This window comes from Drosophila serrata, unplaced genomic scaffold (genome assembly GCF_035046125.1).
Source record: "Drosophila serrata isolate PLE 108 unplaced genomic scaffold, ASM3504612v1 contig_382, whole genome shotgun sequence".
Taxonomy (NCBI): Eukaryota; Metazoa; Arthropoda; class Insecta; order Diptera; family Drosophilidae; genus Drosophila; species Drosophila serrata.
In genome coordinates, this window is record NW_028257280.1 from 2,446,834 (window position 1) to 2,461,479 (window position 14,646).

The 14,646-nt window shown below is 44.0% G+C and overlaps 1 protein-coding gene across 2 annotated transcripts in view; it reads left to right on the forward strand.

Annotated features, from left to right (window-relative positions):
• beat-VI (Immunoglobulin domain-containing protein beaten path VI) overlaps positions 1-14,646 on the forward strand; it is a 62,821-nt gene that overhangs the window by 13,471 nt on the left and 34,704 nt on the right. For both annotated transcript variants that reach the window (XM_086840317.1, XM_086840318.1), the window contains exon 2: positions 14,261-14,306. The gene's annotated coding sequence lies outside the window, so the exon portion shown is untranslated. The remainder of the gene's footprint in view (positions 1-14,260; positions 14,307-14,646) is intronic.

Below are 14,646 nucleotides of genomic sequence, written 5' to 3' on the forward strand. Positions count from 1 at the left end.
GATTTGCGCTGCGTCAGCTGGGCGCGTGTGTGCGGAAATCGGGGGCAGGGTTCGGCACTTCGAGTTGAGAGTGCAAAATGAAAAAAAAAAAAATGAACAAAAAACAAGCAGAAATCTATATATATGGGGAATCGGCAAAGCAAATAGGAACATGGACAGCATATGGAATTGTTTGCATTGGCAATCAGATGGCAGGGAAATGTAATATGGTCGAATTTCTAAATGCCCTTCACATAAATAGAGTGATCATAATATATGAAATATTTAGTAAAAATAAACTACAATAAGATCAGATTGGAGAATAGAAAGAAAGAAATACTGCCGGCAATAGTGCAATGAACATTTTTCCTTAATAGATTTTCTCAACCTTAAATCGACATTAAGGTATGTATCTAGAGGTTTTTGAAAGACCATTTCTTTTTTGTGTATTAAATATTTTAACACTTCATTTTGATTATTCAAAATATATCCCTCTCACCTTAACTATATTTACTATATTTTCCAAAAATAGAGCATTAAGCCGAGAGAAGTACTTTCAATTGAATTTTAATTTCCGACCAGCATCAATTTATCCCGCAAATGTGGGTGTGCGTAAGTGGTGTGGTACGATGTGGTGTATGGTGTACTTATGCAGAAAGCACCCAACAAAAACCCCCTCACACATGGCTAGGTGTTACTGCCACACACAATATATGTACATACATATATATCTGGGCCTAGGCTTAGGCATAGGGATAGGTATAGGGATATAGAGAGCCAGTGCCACTCCAGTTCTGCTTGGGAGGTTTTTTATTTGCCGGCTGGCGGGAACATGAAAATTTACTTTGCATGAATTTGCTCGTCACGCTTGATTTTTTATTTATACATCAAGCTGGCAAACCAAATATGTCACATGGGTGTGTGCGTAGGCCATGAACGGATTAGGAGCGTAGCCAGTAAATGGGTTTTCGGAGGGGATTTTCGTAGAGGAATAATAATAATAGATTTAAATCCGGGCCACCTTTTTTGCAAGGTGTGGAAACTTAAATTAAATGCACTATCTGGGGATGAGAGCTTCTGTTGCCGTAGTTAATTGCTAGTGTATTTTTTTGTATAATCCCCTTGACTCTACCTCTGATTTGGGCTTTGTGACTGTGGTCTTAGGTAACACACTCATCCCCTTCCTTTGAACCTACTTTAAAGCACTTTCTGAGTTATGGCCTGGGCATGTACGCAAGAATGCTTCGGAGAGTTGAGAAGTTCCCAGCTAATTAAAAGTCAAACAAGAGTGACCCCTACACATGCTCATGTGCAAGGTTCGAATTTGACGCATTGCTCATACGCAATGTGGGACAGCAGGAGCAATGTCAGACAACAGCGTTCCGTAAACTTGGACCGATTGACAGGATGTAACATGGGGGGAGTGGGGGGTCGAACAAGGATACTATACAAAAAGGGGGAAAAACTGTAGGAGACCAATCGAGGAAGGACAGCGAGAAAGGACAGCGTGTAAGTCAGCGCAGTTGGAACTCGTTGGCAGTCCTGCTGAGGCTTATTAAAATTTTATTGTTCAACCCAGTTGTTGTCTGGCCAAGAGAAGGAGCCAGGGTAGTTGACATGGCCAGAGACATGGGAAAGTCGGAGGTGGGCGGGGAGGTGACGGCTGGAGCCCAGAGGGCGGTGATTGTCCATTGATGGGACAAACAAAAGGCAGGTGCAAAATGTGCACAAAGGAGCACTTATCCAGCGTCTTTTGTGCACCAAAGAGAGACTGAGAGAGATCATCATCCTGATGATGGGGGATGGAGAAACGATACGGCAGACTACCACAAACGGGCAACAAGATTGCCAAACGAATCAAACAAACAAAAAAAAAAACCAAAATTAGCGTGAACAATTCCCTGGCTCGTTTTCGCTTCGGTTAAGGTCCTGGGTAATATTTTAATAAAAATGTCAGCTTTTGCGCGCTCGACAGGTCGCGTGACATGCTGCCACAGACAGGTGGTGACGCAGCAGCATCAGGCTCCAGTTTCAGCTGTGACTCCACCTACAACCCAATCTCAAGTGTGCCAGAGACAGGCCAGGCTCTCCTGACTCCCCAATCCCGACTCCTGACTCCTCCCTGATGTATTTATGATGAGCCCAAACTGATCTGCCATGCTCCGGGGTATGTGAAGCACGTTTTGCGATTCGTGCTGAAAATCCATTTGCCGGTTGGCGCGCGGGCTTACAGTTTAGTTTATCTGCGTAAAAATATTTAAAGGACCCTCGTGGCACGGCATCGGAAATCTGGAATCAACGCATGTAGGCCTCATAATTCTGTCAGCGTCATAAACGCGTCGCTTGCCTCAACATGGCGGCTGCATGCGGATGGAATAATAAAAGAGGACACCCACCCATTCTGGTCCTGCCTCACCTCACTGAGCCTGCCCGACTTTATGTTTTAATTTGATTTGATTTGTGTTGCGTTGGGCACACACTGTCGTATGTGCAAATATTGTTAAGGCAACCAAATTTGATTTATCACGCGCTCGCACCATTGGATTTCGCCCCCTGCGTTATCCCCATCGTCTTAATTGGTTTTTGGTGGGGTGCGAATTTCGGGGGCGGCATCGAGGAGAGGGAGCAATTAGCTGCACTCCGTATGCCACTTTTGGTGGGTGGGCGGTGGCAACTTGTTAAGTGCCCGCAAGTAGCAAAAAGCTGCCAAGTTGCTTCTCCTGTGCGCAAAAAGACAATTGTTGGCCAGGCGGCCAAGTGTCGTTTCAGGGAATTGTTCACACTGGAAAACCAGAGTTTAAAAGTTTACAAAATACTTAAAATATTAATACAAGGAGTTCTTGAGAGTTCATTTACATTTATTTTGATTAAAGCATTCGAAATAGATTCCAATTAACTCATCATTGCTTTCAAATTAGAATTAATGGAAACATATTTGGGAACCTTCAATTGCCCTCGCATAAAAACACGAAATAATTAATGTGATAAATCAGCAAATTGAAAGGGTATTATTACTGTTTATTGAAAGAAACCTATTATATATTCATGAAAGCAAGGCCAACCAACGCAAAGGGTTAAAAGGTTTTGCTTTAATCCCCACAAACAGTTAAGCGGATAATTTGAGCCTTTTGTAAATTCCGGTCTAAAGCTGGTACTGGTGTGAAAACGGGCTTGGAGGCCAGGCCAGCTGCTTTTTGCCACTGCTGACTGTGCTTAGGATTGAACTGCCATTTTAATTATGCAGCAGGCGGGTAGCCGACAGTCGACATCAGCGGGTAGTAGTCGTAGCTCAAGGGCGCGACGAGGTCAGGGCGCCTTGCAGAGCCTGCGAAATTAATATAAAATAGCAAAAACTTTGGCCACTGCATTACGAAATTGTGCGAGGCGGTACTACACTGGGGAAAAAAGTTTGTACATTATAATTCCCTTGCAGGACATTATAATATTAGCTAAAAGCTTGCAACTTTGTTAGGAGTCATTTCCGACCCTATAAATCATATATATTCTTGATCAGCATTAAAAGCCCAATCAATCTAGCCATATCCGGTCAAAAAATAAAGTTTCGAATTTTTTCACAGTTTTTTCAAGATTTTTTTTTACATTGTTGAGATGTCAAAAATTGACAAAAATTTTTATTTTATTAAATGGTAAATGAAGTATGCAGATTTGTTAAACTAACAAAAACTAGCACAGAACAGCTGTTGGAATTAAAATAAGTGCATTTTTGGATTAGTTATGTCTTTTTTAAGCTTTGACTTACTGACACAATTTTCATATAAAAGAAAGGAAATTTGAAAGGAATTTAATTTTAGTTAGAAGCGTAAAACGCTATGAAGGAGTCATTTTCGACCCAATAAATCATATATATTCTTGATCAGCATCAAAAACCCAATCAATCTAGCCACATCCGGTCAATTTTCGAAATTTTCAAAATTCTTCTAAAATTGTATACGATTTTTTTACATTGTTAAGATGTCAAAAATTGGCAAAAAATTGTATTTTATAAAATTGAAAATTAAGTATGCAGATTTATTCACCTAGCAAAAACTAACACAGGACAGCTTTCCGAATTAAAATTAGTGAATTTTTTGATTAGTTATGTGTTTTTAAACTTTGATTTTTACACAAAATTTTCATATAATAATACGGATAAATACCGGTTAAAAAAAGAATTTTACATTATTTCAGAAGCTTAAAATACAATGAAGGAGTCATTTCCGACCCTATAAATCATATATATTCTTGATCAGCATCAACAGTTGAGTCGAACTATACACCTTAGACCGCTAAAAAAATTTCAATTTTTTTTCAATATTTTACATCATTAAAAATGTTAAATATTGGCAATTTTTTTTTTAAATTTTAACATTTTTAATTAAGTATGCAAATTTATAGCGCTTATAAAAACTAGCATATATCTGCATTCGGAATAAAAATTAACGAGATTTTTTCTTAGTTAGGCTCGATTTAAAATTCCAATGTAATGATCCCAAACTGCAAGCTTCGGCTTTCCGAACTTCCGATTTTTTCTTGTTGTTTAATATATTTAAATTGTTTAAAAAAGCTGAAATTGCTTCAGAAGATTAATCTTAATAAACAAACAGTATTTTTAGAGACTAATTAAGTTTAAAGATAGTTGTTCGGAGCAGACCGCTAGCGCCTAATTGTGCGCGCATGGGTGTATGGCTGCACCTGCTGCGCTCTTAGCTTTTCTCTTTCGTTATCTATTTATCTATCTCTTCTTCTTCTGTCGCCTTATCTTTATGCTAAGCTACATTGTAAGCGTTTTGATATATATGTTAAAAACTAAGCATTCGATCGGGAGTTGCAGCTCCGACCAGAGAGAAAACGAAAATAAAATACAGCATATAATCGACCTATTCGTGCGTTCGTAGTTATTGCTCAAGGGTGGCAAATTTGTTGTCTTCCCCATAAACAGATAGTTAATTATCCATCTGGTCAAAAGGTGTTATTAGTAAACATAACATATGTTTTAATGTATCGTCCATATCATAACAATCTTTCTCTCCGTGCAGCTCCACCCTCAATGGCAGATTGTGGCGCAAATGCAGCCGCCAACTGCATAAAATTTAACGAGAGCCTGGCTAGCTAGATGGCTAACAGGCTCGCTGGCTGGGTGGCTGGCTGGCTGGCAGCATTCAGAAACAATTTGCTGCAGATTATGAAAATTGCTTAAGAAATTAAATTGCTGCATTGGGTAGCCGGGGCTTGGGCCCTGTCGTGTCGTGTCGGGGGCAAAGGTTGCGGTCGCAGTCGCAGTCGCGGTAACCGCGGGAAATTTGCATTTCCATTTGCGGTTACGGTCTGGACTCCTGGCTGTGCGCTGCCTCTGCGAGTGCCTTTGCTTTTGCCTTTGCCTTTGATTTGCCCGGCACGTAGCGGTAGCGCCGGCGGATGGCAAAAATGGTACACAAAAAGGATTTCTGCTGCCTGTCCACTTTCTGCCTTGGTTACTAATTCAATTTGCAATAACAACAAGACTGGCAGTGGCACGCTCTAATTATATTGCGGCTCCTTCGTTCGTTCGTTCGGTCAGCAAAGCTGCTTAGACCGTGAACTTTATTAAAAATATTTGGCCATCAGCCTCCTCTCCATGCAAACACTGTATTTACATACTTTCCTTGCGCGGGAAATTTTTACGATTCCTAGAACATTTTGGGGCGCAGAGCACGCGCTGAGCCTATAAAGTGGCTCGACGTTTTCCCTTCTTTATATATTTTTTTACTGTTCAATTAGCATAATGGGGCACACCAGAAATGGCTATGGCAGTGGCGGTGGCAGGGGCAGACAAGAAGACGCGACTGATCCTTTTGCCAAATAAATAAATGCATAAATATAAATACAGTTGCGGTTGCGACCCGAAGACTTGGAGGGGTTCTCGGCCAGGGTTGAGTGCCTGCGATTGCCCTTTTTTTCTGTTCTATTCTATTCTCTGTTCTCTGTTCCGGTCTTCCGTTCATTTTCCAAAATGGTCAGCGGCAGGCGGCACATCATTTCCGGTTTGTTTACGCAAATCGAGCACATTTCGCATAATTTCCTATTGCCAATGCCAGTGGCAGGGGCGAAGCTGTGCACGGCATGCCAAAGTTGTTCATTCTCCCCGACGAGCCACATATTTATATGTGCGCAATGTTTTTCTTGTGGGAAATTTTATGAAAATGCTTTCCAAATTGAATGAAAACATATTGACTGTGCCATGACGACGACAACGACGACAACGACAACGATGACGATGACGACGACGACGTCAACGATGGCAAACGGCAAGAAAAACAACGTTGTTGATGGCTGACGGCATGGCATGAGGGAAAAGGGAGAGCAAAGCGTTTGATGTTAGCACTGTAAATACATGTCCCTATATTTGCCTATAAGTCTGCCGCCTGCCCCTGTATGGGCTTGTATCTAGGCAGGAGTTAGTCCCTTGTATCTGCGAGTTTTTGCGTTATCGCCTGCTATTTGTATTTGCTACCCGCTGTGTGTGGGTTGCGGAGCTTTTCCTGTGGTTTTCGAATATGTCTCATTTGAAATTGTTCCTCTGCTATTTGCATGGCATTTCCCCTTACAATACCCTGAGTTTTCCTCCTCTAACATGCGCTCCTTGGAATTTGATTTTCACAATAAGGCTAGCTGGCTGGGAACACTGACCGCAATGGCTAATAAACAACAGAGAGCATAAATTCTGGGCCTGGCCCAACACTGTCTGCCACGGTCAATTGGCTGCAATTTAACAAAGTGCAATGGAGCGAGGGTCCAAAAGATGGGAAATCCAGAGGAAAACTAAAATAAACTACGAAAAAAATGACGAGAGAATGTCCGGGAAGGAAAAAGGAGCCAGGCGACGCAGATACTGGGTTCAGGAATGTTGTGTACATACTTTCTGTGTACATGCGAGCAGATTCAGTTTCTAAAGGAACAGATTGCTTTAATAGTTTTGTGACGGAATTTTCCGTCTTTTAAGCGGAGTCTTGGCATCAGTTTTCCTAGATTCTTTAAGTTGAAACTTGAGCTCAAAACACATTAAAACTAAGATATTTCATAGAACTGGTATTTATTTATTCAAGTTTCAGTCAAAGTTCAACAATTACACATTCATACATCAAGATTAAATTAAAAAAAGAATACCATTTAAATTGCGTGTGTTAGGGTATTACGAGACCGACTTTCGGTGATTTATCTGGATTCATTGTCATGTCCTTTGTTTAACAAATGCCTCTGTGGCTCCGCCCATTCCAAATCCTGATACCGGAGCCCGTCAGGATTGTCGTTTCTGTCGCTGTTTTTGCCCTGAACACATACACGGCATCCTTCCTCCCTCTCCGGCTGCCTGCCTTTCGAGTCGCCGTGCATAATTAAATCAGATCACATTTTAAAATTCCATTTATATTTACCTCTTGTCCGGACCTGGGCGTCTGTCTCTCTCTGGCTCGTAAATCATGATTAAAAGCTTCGGGCGACAGGGCGGCAGGCCAACTACTACTACTATGCCTAACACGTAGTCGGGGCCGAAAAAAGGACAACAGCCAGGAGCAGAAGCCACCAGAAAGTTGAAATAAAAAGCACTGCGGCCAGCAAGACGACACAGCCAGCAGAGCTGCTAGTGCCTGCAAAGATGGCAGAGCCGGGCGAGATTCAATTCTGGAGATACAAGTGGCCAAAGAAGAGCAGTCGTTTCGGGACTGCTGCGGTGACTCAACCGACAGCAAGGACAACGAACAAAAAGCGATACAGCAACAAAGCGGAAGCAACAAACAACATAGAGCACAGAAAAAATAGAAAGAGAATACTACGTGATATGGTGGGGAAGATTGTATGTACATATATGTGCCTCGACTTGGTGGTATATAAGGCGAGATAAATCAAATGTGGCGAGAAATTGCAACAACAATGGATGGCGAAGCCAAGCGAGGAGTCGCCTTCGTCGGCGTCGCAGCGATGGCTGGAGAGAACAAAAAAAAAATGGGGCAAAAAATAGCAAAGCGAAAATGCGAAAAATTTATCCAATTTGGTAAAAATTTAGGTCACAGCCGGGGTTCCTCTCTGGAAGCACCAAAAGCGCAGCATCGCAGCATCACAGCATCGCAGCAACGGCAGCTACAACTACAGGCATCCACAGGCCACAGGACTCTTCCTGTGCTCAAGTGCAGCAGCAAGTGCCGGAGCCATTGTCTCGCTCTCGTTTGTTGGCGAGCCGAGCAGCTATTAGATAGCGTGAATTTGCAACGGCCGAGGAGCAGGAAGAGGACCAGGACGTGGACGTGGACGTGGGCAAGAAAACTCACTCAAACTCGTCTATACTCTTTCCTGCAGAAATAGAAGAGAAAGTAGGTTGAAAACACTTTCTTTCTAAAAGTAATGCAAATAATCAAAAATAAACTAGAAATCCTTCTAGGAATATTGTCTGAGCTCCTATATGTCTCCTATATATTTTAAATTAACAAGGAAATAATATTTCTTTCGGTGTATTCAACTCAACTAGCGAAGCAGAATGAAACCGCACGAAACAAGGCGCAGCCGGCACAAAAGTGAGCCATGATAAATATGGCACAAGAGGGCCGGGCAAATATAAACATAAAGCATAAAACTGAAGGACGAAGCAGGCCAGTGTGAGCGAGTCCTGGTCAGAGTTTGGACAAAGTTTCCAACTGGTCCTGTAGTAACTGGTAACTGGTAACAGGCAACTGACAACAGCATTCACAGCGACACATACAAAGTTTACAGCATCCCCAGGTCCTGGTTCTGGTCCTTGTCCCAGTCGAACCCACCGCAACCCCATTACTGACAACTAATAGCACATGAAATGAGTAAATTATCGCACACTTGATGGCAGAAGAAGCTGCGCCACCCTCTCCGCCAGCTAATTTGCAGTGAAAAGAAAACCAACAAGCCACAACATTGCGTATACGTGATATTTGCACTCTGTGAGCCCTCGACACTCCCTTATGTTTGGCGTGTGCGATGGGGCTGCCAACTGGTAGATAAGCGAAAAAATGCAGCGTAAAAAATAGAATGCATATTTCACAAACACAAATGACACAAACCGACAGTGGGCGAGAGAGCATGCAGAAAAAGTAGTTGTGACCATCTGCAGGTAGCTAGAGTCCTGCTCCTGCCGTCCATACCTTTTTCTGAATTATTTCGCACGATATGAACTCTTGCAACAAGTCTCAATAAGTCTTAAGCTGGCAGAGGAGGGAAATCGAGAGCCTGCCCCGTTGCTGTTGCTGTTCCTTTGCATTAAATCAATGAATCGAATGCGCAACGGATGTCAGTAAGTTGCCATTTTGAGAAATTAAAAGTGCCCATTGCCGTTTTCATTTCCGTTCCACCATCCACTCGCTTCCGCTGCCGGCGGTCAGAGCAGAGGTATCTCCGCCCCTCTCAGGTAATTCCCCAAACACAATCCTATTAAAAAATGCGTAGGATACTGAAATTACTTTCGCCAGCCGGACGCAGGGGGTCTTCGGACTGAAAGGACCAAAGGAGCAAGGACCAAGGACCAAGGAAAGCCGCAAAGCACTCGATAATGATGCCCTGGCCATGCTGATGCGCCCGATAATAAGCTGCCTAATAACCCAAGGCGTGGTCCTAGATGGGCGTGACGCCCCTCGGCTCCTCCCTTCCGCTGCCTCGTGCTCCTGAGTCCGGACTGCCTTTACAGTTCGTCAATTTTAATGGCTCGGGTGTTGTCCTCCGCTCCTTTGGACACACTCGGAAATCGCTGCTAAAAGTAATTCACTTTTATATTAAAAAGATTTTCGTTATGCCCGGGTCGCACGCTCATTTGCATGGCGTCCTGTTCCGTCCCCTCCTCTTCTGTCCCTTGACTCAGCTCGGCGAAAAAAGTAATAAAATAAACAAGTGTCCTGGAAAAAAGGAAAGGACCATGCCATACCATGGCATGTAGTAAAAAGCGGGTCTACGCCGATGTCCGCCGACAAAATGGTGTGAAAGTGATTTATATTTTAATTCAAAAATGAATTATTTAGCACACTTTTTAATTCCTTTTAGCAGGACACCGCTGTGAGCCTTCCTCTCCGCTTTATTACTGCTCAAATCTGAAATTCTGATTACTTTTTATTTGCTTTTATTTCGAGAGTTTATTGCATTTGGTTCTGGAACCAAAGAAATGCAAATATTTCGGCTCATTATTGCGCTACATTTAACATCCCAAGAAACTGGGGACGAGAGCAGGCCTAAAAGCTGTTGACAGTTGGCCAAACATCCCATCGATGGAAGGACAGGATAGGACCCTACTCTGGAGCAGCCAAAGGACAAATGCCATCAGACAATTTGCTGCTTAAGCGTGCAATGACATGGCGCGGAAATGGAAACGAACTTGTGCATAACATGCATAATAAAGTACACGATGGGCCGGGGACTTGCCAAGGATGCTGAGAGCACTCCACTGCCGGAACACAGTGCAGTTGGCAGTGCCGCAAGTGAACTAGGTCCTGGGCTATAATGCCTGCTCCTGCTCCTGCTCCTGCTCCTGTTCCTGCTCCTTCCACGAGCAATTCCTCATCTCACATGCTAAGCGAAATCTGGTGGTTCTTGAGTAAACCATTCTGGGGGTTATGCCGCGCATAAAAGCTTGTTATAACCATTACTTGGCCGGGGATCGGACTGGGTTGAACAGGCTGGGTAAATTCCTGTGAAATCGACAGTAAATTCAGCAGTCTGCAGTCTGCAGTCTCCCTGCTACTGCAACTGATTATTACGGACACATAAGCAGCCCGGGGGCACAGCACTAACAATCCTGAAGCCACAACAAGGCGAAAAAAATACATATATATATTGCGCGGGCAGAAGGAATAGAATTTGCAGTGTCCCTGCTCCTGGCCAGACTGCAGCGACAAAAAAATTTGAATATAAAATGCGTTATGCTGTGGGATTGACAACGACCCGGGGCAAAGCGGGGCATCGCAGGACCGCAGATCCTGCGGCAACAATGAAATTGCGTATGTAAATTTCATGTCGTTACGAGCGGCGGCAGCAGCAACATTGCTGAAATAATTAAAGTGGAATGCACCCACAAGAAAAATAGAGAAAAAATCGCGACGCGGCCAGTTTGGTGTAACAAGAAGTGGGAACAGGAGCAGGAGTGGAGAGCAGCAGGAGCACTAGTTGTAGAGTCACACAGTTGTCCTTAGTTCCCGGGGTCCTGTTTGTCTATTGCCAGCTTCGCAGCTTTTTATTTTTTTGCGAAGCTGCTCGGCACTGGTCCTCCGTCCATATGCAAAACAGTGTCAGCAGCTGCTCCTGCTCCTTGCATTGCAAATGGGCGACTGCGGCTGCTCTTGCCACTCTGCCTCTGACTCTGCCTCTGACTCCAAATCTGAATCTGAATCTGACTGCAACTTGTCAAAAAATGTCGCAACAACTGCAGCAGCAGCAAACGGTTTGACTTTGCTTTGGCATAAATATGAGGGCCATCAAATTAATATGCACGGCATATGGCTGACGATTTTGTGGTACAACATGTTAAGTGCATTCAACGCCAGCTGCTACTCTTACACTCAGAATAAAGATGGAAATCTTGAGCTAGATTTATACCCTTCATATTTATCCATTATTGTTAATTTGAAATTTCCTGTTAAGATATATTTTGATTCATAAAATATCTAAATAGACATTCATTGATCTCAAAACTTTTTATTAAAATGTACTTCCATGATTCCGTGAAAATCAGTATGAAATCCTTAGAATCCCTCTCTATTTTTTCTTAGTGTTTTGCTTTGGTGCCTTAGGGAGAATCGCATAATGCAAGGGCTCCGGACTCCGGCTATGACTCCTCGGCGTCTTGGCAGGTTTTTCACGCTCCTTGAGTGACGAGCACGGATGCCCGGTATGAGTTATGATGCTTAGCCGCATTGCTGCGGCTGGCATGGCAAAGATAAAACTCCTGTCGCCTCGAGCGATTTTCGAGTGTGCTGCTGCAGCTGCAGCTGCAGTTGCATCTGCAGCAGGAACAGGACGAAACAGGACTGGAGCTGAAGGAGCATTTAATTTGACTCGGAGTTGGCACCCGCAACTGTCCGCGGGTGTGAAGCTTTTAGCGGAATTGTCTGCGGCGTGTGTGGCACATGTTGCAGTGTCAGCTGAAGTGTGGCTCGGAAAAAAAGGACCCACCACCCAGGATCCGCGACTCCTTACCTGTCGCTGTCACCTGTGGCCTTTGTTAATATCTCAAATGCATCTCACCGCTTGGCTGCCGGTTGTTCTTAATTTAAAAGCTTTTTATTAGAACCTCAGGGAAGCAAACAAACAAAACAAGCAAAACCAGCTGTCAATTGTCAGACAAAGAAGAGTGTTCAAATTCGACTGTCCATGGATATATCTATACTTGTATGTAGTGTAAAACCACGCCTCTGGAACGATGTTATCTCCTGGCTAATGACATGTGAAATGTGTTGATAAAAAGCGTGGGAATGGCACTAAGACATTATAAATTTGCGTTCCGAACGTTTGGCAGCTGTTGATTCAGTCCACTCAACGCATCAGTGAGCAAAAAGTGGCCCGGGCTCAACTTTTCCCCAGGAATAATGGGGAGGAGTGAAAAAGCCGGATCAGCCCCAAGGACAGGCCGTTACGGTCAAAGGAAGATGCTTGGGATTGGGGAGAGAAGGGGCGTGGTGCTGCCCCTTTTGGCATATTAGCCACGCATCAGCGGACACACACAGCCGCCCTGTGCTGTCGCATTTGATTAGACTTTGTTTGCTGTTCTTTGGTCCAGCTCAAAAGGATATTGATAAAGGCATTGGCATTGGCATTGGCCACAACACACACTCAGACACACACACAGGACTGTCTGTGGGCAAAGGTGCGTTGGGAAAGTTGAGTCAAAGGTTTTCGCTTTGACTCGTAATTAATTTGCTTTGTTCCATCCGCTTGGCTGGGCAGCAGGCGGGCGCGGGTCAAGGCCAAGTGAAATGGCCCTTCGGTCGGGTCATAAATTATTTTATTAAGCCACTTCGGACGGCCCTTCGGCACGCCCCGAAGTTATGTGAATTATTTTGCAAAAGTTAATTTCATGCAATAAATTCTAAATCGCGTTGGCAGTCGGCTCGAGTCGTCTTGAGGCGCTTTCGATTTGTTTTATTCTGTTGTTTTTGGGGAGCGTGTGAAGCCCAGCGCCTGCTGCCCTCGGAAGTATGCAACATAATTACATTTTCAGCAGGTGATTAAATGGGCCGTAATTGTTTCTGGCGCTCCCGTTGTTGCCCCACTAATAGCCGTAATTAGTGGCTGATCCCTGGGCCAAGGGGATGAGAGCACCACTCACCGGACTCCGAGGAGGACTCTGTCCGGCTCCGGCCTAAGGGTATTCAGAGTCGGAGGCCTGGCTGACTTTAATTTATGCCCGCGTGTCTCTCGGGCGTTTGTTTCCGCATTCGCCACGGGCTACATTTAAATTACACGACTCCCAGCCCCCGACCTTTTACTCCAACCCCCCTCCCCCGAAAATGTTGGCCAATAAAACTTTTTCACTCAAAACAATAATTGAGCGTATTTGTCGGCAACATGGAAGGCCCACTTGACTCGGCGGCTGAGTCCTTGTGTGTATTTGTGTTTGTGTTTGTCCTGGCTGTCTGACTGGCTGGCTGCCTGGCACTTTGGGCATCAATAAGCATCTCTTGATAAATGTCCAATTTAATTTTGTTCTCTTTACTTATCTCTGCGCCTTTGATTCGCCTCCCACATGGCCTGGCTACATTTTTTTTTTTTGTTCTCCTTTCTCCTTATATGCAGGAGCTTTTTCCGCCTCTTATCCCATCCGATTTTTCCTCAATTTTTTTTCTCTGGCTGCCGGTTTTATTCCGTTTCATTGCTGGCACCATTTCTTACACTTTGTCGACTTCTTTTTCTGCGCACTCGCTCTGTAATCACGATACGAGCGAATGAATGGCATATTCGTTTGCCACTTAAGCAGATAAGCATTTCAGCAATTGAGAGTCGGGATTACGGCGAGAGCTCTTGGATTTATAACCTGAAGCGGACAAATAATTTAATAAAAAATATTACAAGGTGACAGGCCTCGTCTTTACTTGTTGCTCTCTTGGGTTTGTACTGTTGTTACAGCTCCTTTTTTGCTCCAGTGTATCCATGCAGTTCTTTCTTGGCTTCCCCACATCAATTCCATGATTTTCATTTTTTTCCTCCGCTTGCTGGCCAATTTATTTTCCCTTCCATTTTTCTTTGGGGTTTTTGCAGGCTGCGCTTTAAATGTAATTTAATTCGTCTTCCCATTTTCTACTTTCAGACATCGCCGCCAGCAGACGGCGTCTGGCGCCGGAACTGTCTAGCGGGTAAGAAATATGCTGAGGCTTTGATTTAATTGAACTTGCGTCATTTTGGCCCCGGAATGGAGGTTCGGTTCGGTTCCAGCAAAGTGTGCATCTGCTCCATATTTAAAATACGGGCGGGCTTATTAAACAGCTGGCGGATACACAGACGGGGCGGTGAAATAAGGTGGATCTGCGAGTAGGAGCAGGGGGAAGAGGAGCCCAGTCGCTGGAGTTTGGCTAATGGAAGTCTGACACTGATACCAAGCATGCCTGGTATCATACTCCTGCTGGTGGCATACACTCGGAAAACTATGTACTTATCTATTTTTGGTCAAATTTGTTCACAAAAGAGGGAGAAAGA